We start from the raw sequence: 16,608 nt of genomic DNA on the forward strand, positions 1-16,608 counted from the left end.
TAGAAGAGAAGGCAGTGCTCTTAAGTACTACTGCCAAGTTAGCCCAATGTGTATATTTTGGTAGAGGCATGAAAGAGAACAATTCTAGAACTTTCTAGGAAGGCAGGATAGGGAATCACAGACGTGTTCCTTTTTCTTTTTCCATAGAGACATCATCTTTGTGTGAAGTCATTTGTGAAGAAGTTAGAAGGTCTCCCTCTGAAAGATTCACACTGCTTCTCTGATGTGGTACCCACTTCTGCTGCAGGAGGACCTGCAGAGTACTTTTGCTGTATCAGCTCAGAGGCTGTCAATAACCCAGGCTCATCCTGAAACCTGACCTCAGTTGCTGTGCTGCCCTGAACACGAGGGCCTATGGGTACTGCTGTCTGTATGCAATGAACCTCTGTTTCCTGGTCATACTGTCTAGTATCAACAGTAGATCTGACCTTGGATCTTGGAAAGAGTACATTCTCTTAATGTTCTAGATTTCTTTAAATGATATATATCATATATAACATATATTATATAATACATAACTATAATAAATAATAATCATACATAAAATCTTAATCTGGTTCAGTTTTCACAATGACCCTATGAGGTTAGGCATGCTCACTTCACAGTTAAGTAACTGAACTGTGAGAGAAGAAACAAGATGTCCTATAGTTCACCTTATTTCAAATTCCCTGCCTCTGTTACAACACTAGATACCTCATTCTGAAAACTATTTCTACATAACTAGAATGTGTATTCTAGTTAACACTCCAGAATAAACAAAGGTCTAAGACGAAACCTCTGTGTCTTCCCTGGGGTTCTGTTTCCAACTAAAGCTATTAACCTTGGGCAGTATTTTCTCAATTAATTAATTATGTCTTGGATCTGAGGGAGAAAGTGGAAAGGAAGAAAGACTATGGGAATTAGAGGTGGTGATATGGGATGGGGAGAGGGAGAGGGACACACACATATACACATGAGATTGAATATATATATGTATATGTATAGATAGATAGATAGATAGATAGATAGATAGATAGATAGATAGATAGATAGGAGATCCTTCTAGACAACAAATAGGAGCGCACATAGAGAGAAAAGCCTCTAAGTTCTGTTACGCCATAATAACAATAACCAGCAAAATGAACGTACATTAAATGCTCATTTTAGCAGCTTTCTGAGTATTTCTTACATAAACCATTTCCATAATATGCAAGTTTCAAGCGCTTACCTAGGAAGCGCAAGGCCCTGGGTTCGGTCCCCAGCTCCGAAAAAAAAGAACCAAAAAAAAAAAAAAAATGCAAGTTTCAATTTTTAGCTAAGTTGCTTCACAATGCAACAAATGAAACTTTCATACCCTCTGAAAAGAGGATTTAAATATATATATATATACATATATATATATATATATGTATAAAACTTTCCAGATGCATTATCGCCATCCCGTATACAGCAATGTATATTTATGGCATTCACTATAAATTTTCACAAAACAGGATTTTCTTCTCTTGTGTTTGTAGTTCATTGATGCTAAGATTTTCTGTTGTTTGTTGTTGACAATCTTTCAAAGCAAGTAGACAGTGCAGGAAGATCGGTGCATTAGCAGAGAGCAGGAAGAGGGCAGGAGCGAGCACTGCAGGTGGCCTGTTGGGTTGAGGGAAGTGAGGGTGTGGATGGAATCAGTCAATACTTCTTAGAGGGCCTGAGACCATCTTAATCCAGCTACTCAGCTCAGCGGTGGTCATGACAGCTTTGACACATGGGGTCTGGCAGGCTAGAGTCCTGGTTGGAGGTCTGGGGAGCTCTTTTCAATGTGACACATCACATTTTTGTCACAGTTACCACAGTGGTACTCCAGGCTCTCATCTGTCACCACTTCCTCTTTTCTCTTCCACCTGTGCTTTCACTTACCTGTGCTTCAAAGCAGAAGCAGACTTCCTGTAAGAACACACTCAGAGACTCGGCACCGAGTGTCCTATTTTCAAATCCTAAATTATTTACGAAATATTTTAATGGCTGAAAAGATATTAAAAGAAAAGTCTGCATCTAGAAACTAGAACATAGTATCAATGGTTTTGAGAAACATTAGTTCTACGGACCGTGGGTGTGGCTGAACTGAAGGAGGGGGGGCATCGAAGACTTTACCCCATGTCTCCTCCTGAGGCAGCGGCATAATCACTGTCAGGGGAGCACTGAGAACTGTTTGGTCCCTCTCCATTTAGAGAGTTCACGAAGGTCCATCTGCAGTCACATGTGGCTTCCACAGACAAGAAGCCACTAAGTTTCAGGGCCTTTTCTGGTTCAAAGTCCAGAGTCAGGGGGCACTTAAATATTCACAGTGTAAAAAGCCACCACAGCACAGAGAGATGGCTCTGCATAAATGTGCCCACATTCACATTCATCCTCCCCGGGGGCATACTGAGGCTGGGCTCTTATGGTATATGTCAGGTTTTGTTGTTACTCTAAGGAAGTACCCAAGGTACATTATAAAGAAACAAGGATTATTTTGGCTCATAGTTCTGCAGGCGCAAATTCTGGTAATGGCCTTCTTGTTGGCAAAATCCTGAGGTGATGCAGGGCATCGTACTGCAAGGGATAGGGAGTAAGGTGTGCATGGTTGTATTTGTCTGAGACTTCTCTCTCTCTCTCTCTCTCTCTCTCTCTCTCTCTCTCTCTCTCTCCTCATAAAAACCATCAAGACTCAAGTATAAGGTCTTAGCCTGCTGATCTTAGCTAATCCTAATCACATCCCGAAGGCCTACTCTCCCAATCTCATAGCAGCACAATTGTATTTCTCTCATATCCAGATGGAGACACCTGCCCCAAGTCTCTCAGGCACCTGCACCAAGTCATGCAAAACTCCACTTGCATTCTGATCAAAGCAGGTATATGGTGAGGCAATCAAAAGGATTATTTTCAACCTTTTCTGGTCTTGAACTAGCATTCATCATTCAAAACTAGGAACATAAGGAAAGAAAGTGACTAACCACATACGCTAATACAAAGTATATGCTTGAAGCACTAGACAGAAGAGAAAAAGCAAAAATGGAAGCAAATGTTTCACTCTGTGCTTTGGGTCTTTAATAAAATATAATATGATAAAATGCAAGTAAGAGAGGCTAGTGCCACTGTTCAAGAAGAGGAAAGCTGTGAAAGGGAACTAGATAGGGCAAAGAATGTGGAGAGGGCCAGGACGAAGAACAAAATAAACATCATTGAAGATTTAATGAGTGGTTCAGAGGACAAATTAGAGTCTTCTCTGAGGTATGAACTATAAAGGGATTAAAGTAATAAATTACAAATTGATAGGTATAAATGACCAAGGATAAAAATCTGAAGAATAGATATTTGAGAGCTCTAAAATAGGGACAAAAAAGTGTGTGCAGAGGAGAAGGGACAGAAAAGAAATACAGGGGAGGGGTTGGGGATTTAGCTCAGTGGTAGAGCGCTTGCCTAGGAAGCGCAAGGCCCTGGGTTCGGTCCTCAGCTCAAAAAAACCAAAACAAAACAAAACAACAACAACAACAAAAAAAAAAGAAATACAGGGAAAATTAAATTGGAAAGTGATAAATCTATTTGCCTAATTTCATAATCAACTACCTTGTCCTTCACTCCAGGTACAATGGAATTCTCAGATGTTGATTTATGTGAGGTCTAGTCAATAGTCTGTAATTGTTCTTTACCTGTCAGCCATCTAAAAAGAAAAGAAACAAAAAAAAATCCTTCAAAATATCGTTACATTCTTTAACTTGCCCTTAAAGCTCTTTATCGAAAGTAATAGTTTCAAATGATAAGGTAAAAATTTCTTTTTAAGAGTCAGCTTACAAAATACTGAAATAGCTAGCATGAAATAAACTCTCTTACATCTACAGTCTATAGATAGGCCTTTGAAAAATGCAAACAGTCACGTAATCACCCTCAGTGAAAATACAGAGCTTGATCCTTACCCAAGTAGTCCCATCGTCACACACTTTGTCATCAACTTCTCTTTCTACATCACCTCCTGGAAGCGCTTATCTGATTTCTCTTTGTGGTATGCCTTTTCCAGGACGCTGTAGAAATAGATGGCTGCAGCAAATAGTTGTTAGGTGCTGGCCTCCACCACTGAGTAATGCATTTGGAACTTTCTTACTACATGTCTGAAGAAATCTTTTTATTGATGAATACTATTCCATTGTATGACTACACCATAACTTCTATTTATCTCCTGAGAACATTTTTTTCTCCTAGTTTAAAAAAATTGCTATAAAGTGTAGGTTTTTAAATGAGCAACTTTTATTTTTGGATAACTAACAAGAGGGATTTTACTTTTTAAAATGCACCCTATGGAATAGAAAAATCAAAGGATTTGGGGGACCCACTCTCACTTACATTTAAATAATAAGCAAGAAGTCCTTTACTATAACTTTGGTCTTCTCTTTCTTCTTGTGTTCATCATACTTCACCCCAGAATTATATTCTAATATCAATATAGTCCTATACTTGGAAGACTTCAATTTATTTTCATATCATCCATTTTTGAATAAAAAAGGTGTACATAAGTATTAATTTGAAATTTAATTTTGAAATTATCTTTAAAAGTATTAGGTTTCGGGTTGGGGATTTAGCTCAGTGGTAGAGCGCTTGCCTAGCAAGCACAAGGCCCTGGGTTCGGTCCCCAGCTCCGAAAAAAAAAGAAAAAAGAGAAAAAAAAAGTATTAGGTTTCATGTGCTGTTCTCTTACATGTTTTGTTGTAGTTGATTCTCTTCCTCCTTGATTTCCCCTCCTCTTCCTGGATCCTTTACCCCTGCCACATCTTTTAATCCCCAATATTCTTCTGGTACTTGGATTTATTGTCTCCTTCCCAAACCCCCAAAGTGCTCAGTGTTTCTCATGCAATTGTGCAATCACCATCTCAATTGAGGCATCAGAGAAATGCAAATTAAAATCACTTTGAGAGTCCATCTCAACATTGTCAGAATGGCCACCATCAAGAAAGCAGACAGTAGTGAATGCCCTCTCTGATGAGCACCATGGCTCTGGTGAAGCCTGAATGAATGTTCAGATTCTCCAGTGGTTGACGGTTGATTTGATCTGCAGCTCCCCAGCTTAGAGTATTAGAATATCTTTAGACATGGCTAGTGTTACAGCCTCTGGTACTAGACTGCCTGAGACTCTTGACCTGGCAGCATTCAACAGATTCTTTCCTTCAGCTCTTTACAATCTTCTGCCATCAGCTTTTGGGATCAGATTAAAATCAGATAGATACACTCAAGGTGTGATCACAGACATCACAGCCTCCCGTCTTTCTCCAGCATCATCTCTCCATCTTATCTTCTTTCCCCCCACCACTCCATTTGTGTTTTTCAGATGCTGCTTCTCATGCTGGTGACTGTCCTGGCCACTGCTCCAGGGTTATCCGTCACAGGCTGTATTCGCTGCTACTGTTGCTCCCTTAGCTCCCATCGCTGCCACTTGCACAGGCTATCCTGCCCCACTGCCATTTACCACTGGGACTGCTTTCAGGGCTCTTGACAGCTTCTGCAGCTCTGAGGTTTCCACAGCTTGGCCGCTACCACTCTCCACTGATACTGCTTCTCTCTTCCTGCCAGCTCAGCCACCTCTACTACTGATCCATGTTTAAACTAGGCAAAAAAAGACAACCCAAGATAAGGCTTCTCTGGAGTCTAAGGTTGCAACACCAGGGAGGCAGCACAGTAGAGTTTCTCCTGGCAGTGAGCTGAATGGCCTGCTTATAGATCTGGAAAGGAAGTGTTTCCACCAATTACAGCAGACCTTCATGCATATGAAGGACTGTGCTTGCACACAATCACTGCATTTTCTGCTTTGGGCTAGTTTCAATAGTCTTTCTGTTGCATCCCAGACAAGTGCTACCTTTCTTATCTGGGTAGAAGGGGCAGCAGATCATTTGTAGTTCACCAAGGTTTGAGTTGACACAAACTTAGCCACAGCTGTACTTCAGGGATGGAGTTGTGTTTTGTGTTTTGCATCAAGCAGCTGCAATTGGAATGCAGCTTCCTCAAGGCATATGCAGAGTTTGCAGTGGTATAAGGATAGTCTGAATTGCTGTTTAACTGACTTCAACAGACAGGGAGCTCGGGAAGAGTCTAAGAGCTGGCAATTATAGAACCAAAGAGTCCTATCCCTAAACATCCATGCTTAGTTACAGGAAAGTAAACAACAGAAGGGATGCTTTCCTTAAAGAACTATTGGTACTGTCAATGGTTATTTTAACTATGTTAAACAGAATTTTAACAATGCTTAACACTTGTCCAGAACCCCACGGTAAGGTTAATTCTCATCTGCCTCAGGTCTTAAAAGGTCTGATTAGTATGTGTAGGTCAAAGCCCCTACTTTCCTATTACAGTAATAAAAGAGAATCATGGGGTACAGAGATGACTCAGTGAGTAGACTACCTGCCACTTAAGTGTGAGAACCTGAGTTAGAATTTCCTGCACCCATGAAAAGGTGGGTAGGTTAGCTAGTTATGAGATGGGAGGCAGAGACAGGAAAAGCTCTGGGAACTTAGGCAAGCCACCCTGGCACATGTTTTGTGAACAGGTAACCCTTTCTAAAACAAGGTGGGAGACAAAGACTGACTGATACTAAAAGTTGTCTTCCCAAGACTACGCATATGCTGTGACATTTGTGTATGTACAGATACACACACACACACACACACACACACACACACACACACACACACACACACACACACTGAAATAGCAACACTGAGGACTACCAAAGTCATCCGGGGAGACTTGAGAAGCATTCAGAGCAAAGCCCATCTATCTGTCTTAGTTTGCTTTCTATTGCTGTAATAAAGACCATGACCTTGGAGAGGAAAGAGTTTATGTCATTTCTCATCTTAAAATTCATTATGCTGGAAAGTCAAGGGAGGAACTGAAGCAAGGGCCATGAAAGAAGGAGGAAACACTGCTCACTGGCTTGCTTGCTCATGACTTTCTCAGCTAACTACCTACGTGTAGCTTCCTAGGAATTGCACTGCACATGGTGAGCAAAGCCTGTTCACATCTACTACTGATCAGTAAGACGCTCCCGCAGACTTGGTTATAGGCCAATCTGATGTAGGCAATTCATCATTTTAGATTCTCTTCCTAGGTACATCTATGTTTATGTCAAGTTGACAAAACCAACCAGCACAACATCGAAAGCAAATAAATGGCAGTTTTGAATATTAATACTTTCAATTGTCAAAATAGAGACTATTTTCAAAACATGGAGAAAATTATTTATCAACCTAGAATTCTAGATACATCTAAACTGCTATTCAAAATGAGGGTAATATGCAAATACCCTAAGAAAGAATTAAAGAAGATTTTTCCATAAGTGTTAACGGACACTCTTAATGTAGGCTCTAATGAAGACCAGTAAGAGGGCTTAGTGGATAAAGGTACCTGAAACCAAGACCCATGACTTGGGTTCGATTCCTAGGACCCACTTGACAGAAGGAGAGAGCTGATTTCCTAAAGTATTTTCTGACCTCCACATGAGTCTCATGCAGCAATACCCCTCAGATTCAAACAAAAAAATAAAAATATTAGACACTGTTTACAAAGAACTAATGAAGAATGAACTCTAGGAAGAGGGAAATGTAGCTGAAAAGAAGTATGCAGTCACAATAATTTACTGAAATAAATTAAAATTTTTACCACAAAGAAACATGAAGATCAGAGTAAATGGTATCTCATCATATCATGGAATGACAGTGCTGCTGCTGGCTGGGCGTCAGTCTACAGTCACCCCAACCTGGGTGCCTTATAGCGTAACTGGTGTCAAGGTTTTGACATCTCCAGTTATCCTTGTTATGTTAAGTTTTAGGAAACTTCAGCTAATTTTCTTAAGCCACAATGTCTTTAACTTTATATCAGGAATGCATATATCATTTCTATATTTATGTAATATTCAAACATATAACTTATTTATGTCACTTCTATTATGCGGTCTTGAAATACTGTCATGAGCAGATCCTGATCCCAGCATTTCAATATGAAATTAAATTCTGTTTCACTTAGAGAAATCATTTCACAAATTATTTGGAAAAGTAAAACACTTAAGTTATAGAAGCTTCACTACATGTCTGTTTTCTGTGTTAACCCTCCCATGTAGCCTTGGGCCACCAGATGACCGGGTTTTCACCTTCTTTCTGAGAAGATGGGTGGGCCTTTGTATTACTGAGCTTCTGACTGGTCTTGCTGCTTGACAGGAGAAAAGCAATATTTTGGCTCTTTTAAACATCACTTTTCTTATGAGGTAGATATTTTCTTTAGCTATAGATGGATTGAATATCTTTCACAGATTACACAATGCATCCAATGTCATAACCAATAAATCTAAACCACAAAATCTGAAAGCCCATGCTGTTATTACTGAGTAAATGAGGGGTCCTTTTGACTTAGGATGAGAGTCCTCACACATGACTTACCTTGTGACTTGTAACCTTATTTGATATCCATTTTACCAATACAGTTTTTCATTTGGTTAAGTCTTATACAGGACAGATTTAAAAATAAAATATATTTGTTTTCTCCAGCTCCATTTTTCTAACCCAAACATCTTTCTTGATGTTACTAAAGCAGTTCCTTAGTCTCCCCCCAGACAACACTGGCATTTCCTACCTCAACATCATCTCCATATGGAAAGTCAAGTTGGGATTTTTGACAGACAAGCTCAGAAACAGAGATCACTGTTGATTTCATAATACTGGTAGGCCTGTCATGTTTTCTTTGTATTTTACCATTTCTGGATGTCCCCTGTGCTCTGTGTGTGAGTGTGTGTGTGTGTGTGTGTGTGTGTGTGTGTGTGTGTGTGTGTGTATAGTCAATGTGACACAATTAAATGTTATCTGAGAAGAGGAGACCTCAATTGAGAAAATGTCTCCATGAGATTGGCCTGTGGGCAGGTTTAGGGGGACATTTCCTTGATAAATGATTGCTGTAGAGGAGGTCCGGATCACTGTAGGTGTTGTCACCCTGAGCAGGTTGTTTGTTCTGGCTTGTATAAGAAAGCACTCTGATGAGCAAGCAATGGGGAGCAGGCCAGTGAGCGGCACTCCTTCATGGCCTCTGCTTCAGCTCCTGCCTCCAGGTTCCTGCTTTGAGTTCCTGCCCTGAGGATTTGGGGTTTACTGAAAACACCAGAAGCAGAAGAGGGAAGTGAACACATTTTTCACTCAGAACTTTTAGGAAGAATCAACTCAGTTGCCATCTTGGGGCTTTGGAATGCCACAACTGAAAGACAGTAAATTTCTATCTATTTTAGAGTCATGGGACTCTGGTTATTTCTTACAGACTGCTTTGGATGCTGAAACACATGCCAAGTGTGAGCTGACCCCACACCCATTACCAGCTCACGCTCCTCGCCTCCCTAAAACCTAGAAGTCTGTAGAAACTTTGCAGCTCCCCCTCCCCGGCCCTACCAGGAAAGCTATAAATCCTATTTGAAATCTTTCTGTTGGGGGATTGGTGTGGTAGCACATGCCTATAATCCCAGTTATTAGGCAGGAGAACTGTAATGAGTTCAAAGTTAACCTTGGCTATGTAGGAATACTTTGTCTCGAAACAGATATACACCAACAGAAACTCACAAGTTTTCTGGTTCACCAGCCCCACCCTCAGGCCCACTTCTAAACCCATCTCAGTAGCAGGACCAGGTAGCCCTACCAGCCTATCCCTGCACCACCATGCAAGTCAAGTTTAGCCTGTATCTCTATAAAGTGGGGCAGTTACTTGGGCAGCCACGTGTCTAGAGCAGGCCTGAGAGTCCCAGAGTTAATCAGCCCTCTGTAGACCCCAGCCAGGCTGTTCCCCAGGCCTGGCAAGCACCCCAAAGGCGTGATTATCTGATGGTTCTAACACAGCCAGCACCAGGGCCTTTTGCTTAATTAATCACAGAAATGTTTCTGCCTAACTTCAGACAACAAAATAATGAGCAGGCCTGTGAGTCGTTCAAAGGCTGCAGAAAAACAAGCTTTCCCTTAGGAAAGGCCCCACTGGGACAGGGAGGTCAGAAAGTCACCGTGCTCCACTGATGCTACTGTATGCATTTGGCTATAGCCCCCTTACTAGTTATACAGTGACATTGTAAATGTGTGGAGATAGCATTCACACATGAACCATTTGGGTTTTAGGATCAGGAAACATGAAGATGTAGCTGGATATCAGAAACTACTCAGTTTTACCTGCTATTTGATCGATGAAGACAGTAAAACCCATGATAGTTTTACGCTGTGTCAGGGCCATGAGATTGAAGCATGGCATACTATCCTAGGACCTGGGATCTGTAAAAGTGAACATAGAAACCATTGAAAGAAGAGGTTGCTTGAAATTATGGAGGATAAGAAAAGCAAGTAGGGTCAGGAAGAAAGAGATGAGATCTGAGCTCATAGGATTTGGTAGAGAGATATCAACCTGGGGCAGAGAACATATGGGACAGTATAGGTCAGCTGAGAACTTATAGAACAGTCTGGAGGTAGAGGGCAAATTGGTTATCTTGACAATTTATGAGATCCAGGGTAATACGAATATAATTAGTTGGGAATCTATTTTTGAAGAAGCTTGAGACAGTTCAAGGGTTAGGGAGAATACCAGAAAAATGTGGGTGAGTCTTAATGGAAGAAATGCTGCGAGTTTGAAGAAGTGAGGCATCTTTGTTGGTTTGTTTTGGCTATGACAAAACACTGTGACCAGGATAACATAAAAGAAAGCATTTAGTTGGATTAGTGTTTTAGAGGGTTAGAGTCCATGTGGGTGGAGCAAAGGCAGAGCTGAGAGCTGAAAGGTTGATCAACCACCACCAAGCCAAGAGAGAGCACTAGAGCTCAGATGTGGCTTTTGAAACCCAAAACAAATAAACAAAAACCTGACCCCCAGTGACACATACCTCCTCCAACGTACTGTATCTCCCAACCCTTCCTACAAAGTTCCACCAACTTTGGACGAAGCATTCAAATTTTATGAGCCCTTGGGGGCCATCATCATTCAAGCTACCAGGGGTAAAACTGACCAGTTTCAGTTTTAAGGAAGAGCGCCAACAAGGTATCAGCACCTTTGAAGAAAGAGGTACGGACATATCAGGTCTCAGAGCAACTTTTGATAGGCCAAGGTTTGATAGGGAGAAATCCTGGAGAGAAGGAGAGGCTGAGAAATTCAGATCAACTAGTGGAAAAGACACATGAAGAGAGGACTCAGTAGGTGAGGCAGTTGAGGAGAGCCTGACAAGAATTTTGTTTGTGTGGGAGCAAAGAGCACTAACCAGAAGCATCGCACATTATTTTATGGGTGTCATGCAGAAGGGTGTTGTTGCCACAGGGTCACCCTTTACATCACGCACACAGCTTACTGAGAGCCCGAGAGGCAGCAGAGATGTTGCTGAGTTTTACATCAGCAACAGAGAGCTGCTTCCTACACTCACTCACAGTGGTTCCCAAGGCAGGGCACACAGACACCCGCATAATAAGGCTGAGTCCACACTGGCTGCTCGATGTATTGTAGTTTCTTCCTAATTGAAATATTTTCCCCAGGGGAGGAGAGGAAGCTCATGATTCTCTTGAGGTAAGCAAAGCTTGAGTCTACAAAGTGGAAGGAAGCTTATCAGACTCTTAAAGGCCCCTTGCCAGTGCAGAGCTATGAGAAGCTGAACTACTTAGGGGAGCTTTCGGAGACCTATGGAGATGCGTGTAAGTCGCTTAAAGAATGCAGCATCCTTTGGTGAGCTGTTGCCTGTGTTTGGATGAGCTTTTCAGTGGTTCAGGTGCTTTTGGGTCATCCCTGTTCCTGTAAGTGGTCCTTCACCCACACTCCTGTAAGTAACCCTAAGAGAATATCATTGGTTCATAAAGGTAAACCTTGATGCAGCTGTTATACTTGGATCTGTCATAGGATCCATTATCCATTTCTGGGGTAAGGAGGCGTGTGTGTGTGTGTGTGTGTGTGTGTGTGTGTGTGTGTGTGTGTGTTGCATCTCCTTAGGAAAAGTCTCTCATATAACACCATTTTCTATAAATCCCTTGAATGTTGCTTTATAACCCTTCATTTTGGAAGGCCTAGTTCATACCCTACGCTCCAGCAAGCAGGACTAGGAGAATGCTAAGGCTACATACTGAATAAACTTCTCCCCTTAGAGTCAGCACTTTAGCAGCTATCTAGAGGTGTTGACATGAACCGGTGGTGGTGGTAATCTGAAAGGTTCTGGTGGTGCTATAAGAAGCAAAGTGGATAGCCATCTTGAAGGCAAGTAGAACTGCAAAGCTCACAGCAGGCAAGACGCTCTCATTCAGGCTCTTGGTGTATGCCCCTCATATGTCCCCCTTGGCTTGCACATGGAGCTAGCAGAACTATTCCTTGGATGTTCCCCTCAGCTACATGAGATTTTGGGTTTCTGGGAGAAGGTGCATGCAGGAAAGTATAACTTCAGCGTCTAAACCACAGGCTATAAGTCATGCAATGTTTAGAAGATGAATCTAGTCCCCTTAGAAATGTGCAATGCAGTGAGATCTATGCCTCCTTAAGAAGGCTGGAGCCAAAGGCAGATGGGAGGTGGCCTCCTCAGCTTTAGACAGCTTTCGGTGAGATAGATGTTTTCAGTCTCTGAGTGACTGGTAGGTGAGTAGTGACTTCCCTGGGGGCACGTGAAAGTGACTCATGCATACTCTTCAAGAAGTCCCCAACAGCAGACCACACAGCCTGAAGCCATGCAGTGTTGCTGGGCTCATGTAGATGAGAAGAAGCAGGAAAGGGCCTGAGGAAGCTGTTGGGTTGGTGGTCAGTGAGTGCTGGTACCTCTATATTTTGTCATTGACCTTGAAGAATAAAGCACCTGGCTTTGTTCTTGTAACAGTATAAACCCCCTTTCATTTGGTCTCTGGTCCTATTGCTTAGAAATGATGGGTAGAGATGGCATTTGGTGACCTTTGAGGCCCTTTCAGATTAGTAAGATGGTGTCACTTTGTTTCAGATAAAACACATCTCTTACAGAGCATCAATTTTTTTTGCTCTTTCTTAAAATAATAATTTAAAAGTCTTTGTCCACAGATCTTGTTTTGTGTATCTATCATTCTTTGTCACTCTATAAGTTATTACTATGCTCTTATGATTTGGACCAAGCAGTTAGTAATGGTACCAGAGGCCAGGTCACTTCAGCATTCTGTGCTGGTGATGCAGGTGACATTTAGAATGTCTCACCTTTGGCTCTAATGTTAAAATCACCTGAAAAGAAGACTAGCTACACTCACACAGCCATGTAAACCGTCTTCATTGGCTAGACTGAGGACCACAGTTCTTAACTTTTTTGCCTAGACTTCTCTTATGACCAGAATATGCAGCTATGTTAAAGTTACAAATCACTGGTGATCAATGGTTATATCTGTTAGGCTCATCTTCTTGATGAGTTTTGAGTTATCTCAATGTATGAGTCCTGTCTGTCATGAACCTAGAAGGGAAGATCAGTGACCCATGGTACTACCTTTTTGTAGAGGAGTGTCTGGGAAGAGATCTTCCATTTTGCCTCAGACAGCATAGCAAAACCATATTGTTCTGTATCTGGTTACATATTAATTTATTTTAAGGGCATCAGAACTAGACGCCTACCTCATACTCAACAGCCTAGAAACCCCAGCACTAGAACAAAAGAATTGCTTTCAATTAATAACGAGAATATTGAGAGATGAGTCATATCTTGATCTGCCCACAAGGCCATTAATAGATAACTATTTAAACCTTGGTCCAGAAAACCTAGCTCTTACAAGATTGCTATCTAGCTGAGGTGTTCTGATGAACAGGTACCTCATTTGGGTGTAAGTTCCTTCAAACCTGGTCAGGACTAAGTCAGAAGAAGCTGCTTATTCTGAAAACTTTAGAGAGTAAGTTAAGGCCTACCCAAAATGTAGATTAGGGAAATGGGGTCCTTGGCCATTGTCTTCTTTTATCCCCTTGAGAGTGTGCCTTCCTTTACTTTGAGATAAACTCTATGTGGCTGGGGTTTGGCTCAGTTGGTAAAGTGCTTGCTTAGCACATGTGAAAGCCCCATGTTCTATCACCTCATCATAAACTGGGTGTCATGGTACATACTTACAGTTCCAGCTCTGGGGAAGTAGAGGTAAGGGGATCAGAAGTTTAAGGTCAGGCTACATGGGACCCTGTGACGGTTAAAAAAAAAAATCTAATCACCTGATTATGTGACCGTTACTGAGTGCAATGACTAGGAATAGGACAGGGTTTTGCTAACATGATGTATCCTGCTCAGGGACCTAATAAGCAGATGCTGAGTGGAAGAGGGAATGAAGACATCACCTTCAGGCTTCCTCTCATTTTACTGACCTTTGAAACTTACACTTCCGTCACCATAGAGTAGACTCCATGCTTCCTGCTGTCTGGCCTAGTGAGATGCTGCAGCAAAGAAAACTTGGACCTGAGCGACAGTTCTGTCAGATAGATCAACAGTGTGGCTGAAGACTGGAAGAGGAGGATTTGAGTGCATATCTGTGTTTGCTCTGGCCTCAGGACACATTGTGATCTGCTAATTAATCTCTTTAACAGCAACTTTTGAGAGCAGCTCTCAGGAGCTAGCTTGGCTGGGCAGTCTGCCCTGTGTACTTCATCAGTCGCTTTCTTTGCCACAGAAGAACAATGGAGCCTCTGTCCTCCCACACCCAGGTCCCAGGGTTGCCTTCCAAGGAAAGCCTTGGGCATGGGTTTGCAGCCCTGTGGGCATGAGGAGAAAGAAAAGGGTTCCCAGAGCAGGTATCAATTACTTGACCCCCTTGGAAAGTTTTTTCGCCACTTCTCTCTCATTTCTGTCCAGAAACATGGGAGGCAAGGGGGCTGGGGTTTCCTGGTAAAGGACTACATTCAGGCAATGGATCCAAGGGAAACCCAGAGAAAAGGTTTTCGAAGCGTTAATGGCTTTCTCACAGTTGATGAAGAAGTCTGGCTTTAGCCCGAGTCTCTGTCAGAGCATTGGAAGAGATATTTATTCATTTATTCCCCTGTCCCTTCCCTACTAAAGACAGCTCATGCTTGTCTGAGGAAGTCCTGGAAAACATGCTTCTCTGTGGACCTGTGCAAAACTCTTACTTTATCAGGGTTTTTATAAATATATATGTATAACATAAATTTTTGTTGCTGTGAAAATGTGTAGGTGATACACCATTAAAAATATGATAAAACACACCCAGTATGTCTTTGTTGATTTTTAGCAAAACCTATCAGCAGTTTTTCAGACAAGTGCATTTTTACCAGTCCAGGGAGATGACACCTGCAATGAAGATGGTGAAGTCACACCATGCAACACTTTGTTATTATAGCATGATGGTTAGTTTTGATGGTCAGCTTGATACAACTTAGACTCTGGGGAAAGAATGTCAATTGAAGGATTGTTTAGATTAGGTCAAATTATGGACATGTCTGTTGGGGATTGTCCTGAATGACATCATTGATAATATGGAGTTCCAGTCGACTGTGGGTAGCACCATTCCCTAGGCTTGAGATACTGACAGAGTTCTCCAAGTATAGGCACAGACCAGTTGTGAGTGAAGGATAATAGAGAAGTTGAGGGAGATGAGCAACAAACAGTGTTTCACAACCATACCAGGGCCAACTCAGTCTCTAGAGGGAGAACTGGTGGGCATAGTGCCCGTGGGCCTGTGGAGGCCTTTCCTCAGCCCTGGGAGCAGCACAAAACTGCAGAAGCTAGTGGTAGTACTGAGAGATTATGTATGAACAGCTGGACCTGGGAACATTAGCCAAGTCACCAAGTCCTGCCAGGAAGGAAGATAAGGCATGGAAATAGAAAGTACCGAAAGGCAGGATGACCAGATGAATTGCAGGGTGTAAGCAGAGAGGACAATTTCCAAATTCTAGGGTTTGGCATGGAATAACTAAAGAAAATAAAAATACTAATTGTCAGTTTTTTTTTTTAAGACAAGTAAGTCTTTCCAGAAAAGTCAAGTCAAACGCTATTCTGTGGAGGGGGAAAACATCAAAGCCCTGTCAGAAACCTTCAAGCAGGAGGGAGTGTACTCTCCTTCTACATGTCGGTCATGCTGCATAAGGGAAGGTTGAAGATAGCAGGGTGGAGGCAGAGGCTGTGGGGTTCTCTGGAGGGAGTGCTGCAAGCAGAGACAATCTCATAAGTCCAGGGAACAGAAAAGAGGCTGGTGCTGCTCCTGAAGCAGAAGATCATGTAGTTGTGCGGCTGGAGAGACTGCAGGATGTGCAATGAAGACAGGCTCTGACTGGAAAAGATGCTTGAGACGCTGGGGCGCTTGGGGTGACAGTGTATAACAAGGGTTTCTCAGGACAGTTTCTCCCCATCACTACCACCCTTCAGGTGGAATCTAGATCAACTGCCACTGGAATGTATGATACCACTATAGTTTCCAGACCCTGCGAACTGTTAAACCTGAATGCTTCGTCTTGGTTTGCAAACTTTAGTGATTCTGCATCTTTGAGTCTTCAATGTATCTTAGGAGACTACTGAAGACTGTATGTCTGTGTGTGTGTGTGTGTGTGTGTGTGTGTGTGTGTGTGTGTGTTATACATGTGTAATTGTGTATCAACAAGAGTATGCACATACACATGGGGGTCGGAAGTCCAAGCCACTATCTCCACTCA

The 16,608-nt window shown here is 42.1% G+C and overlaps 1 long non-coding RNA gene across 1 annotated transcript in view; it reads left to right on the forward strand.

Annotated features, from left to right (window-relative positions):
* The window catches only part of LOC134485166 (uncharacterized), a 43,709-nt gene extending 43,163 nt beyond the window's left edge, over positions 1 to 546 (forward strand). Inside the window, exon 3 of the long non-coding RNA XR_010063137.1 lies at positions 148 to 546. This is a non-coding gene — a long non-coding RNA (uncharacterized LOC134485166). The remainder of the gene's footprint in view (positions 1 to 147) is intronic.
* Positions 547 to 16,608: the final 16,062 nt, after the last annotated feature.

Source organism: Rattus norvegicus, chromosome 1 (genome assembly GCF_036323735.1).
Source record: "Rattus norvegicus strain BN/NHsdMcwi chromosome 1, GRCr8, whole genome shotgun sequence".
Lineage (NCBI taxonomy): Eukaryota > Metazoa > Chordata > Mammalia > Rodentia > Muridae > Rattus > Rattus norvegicus.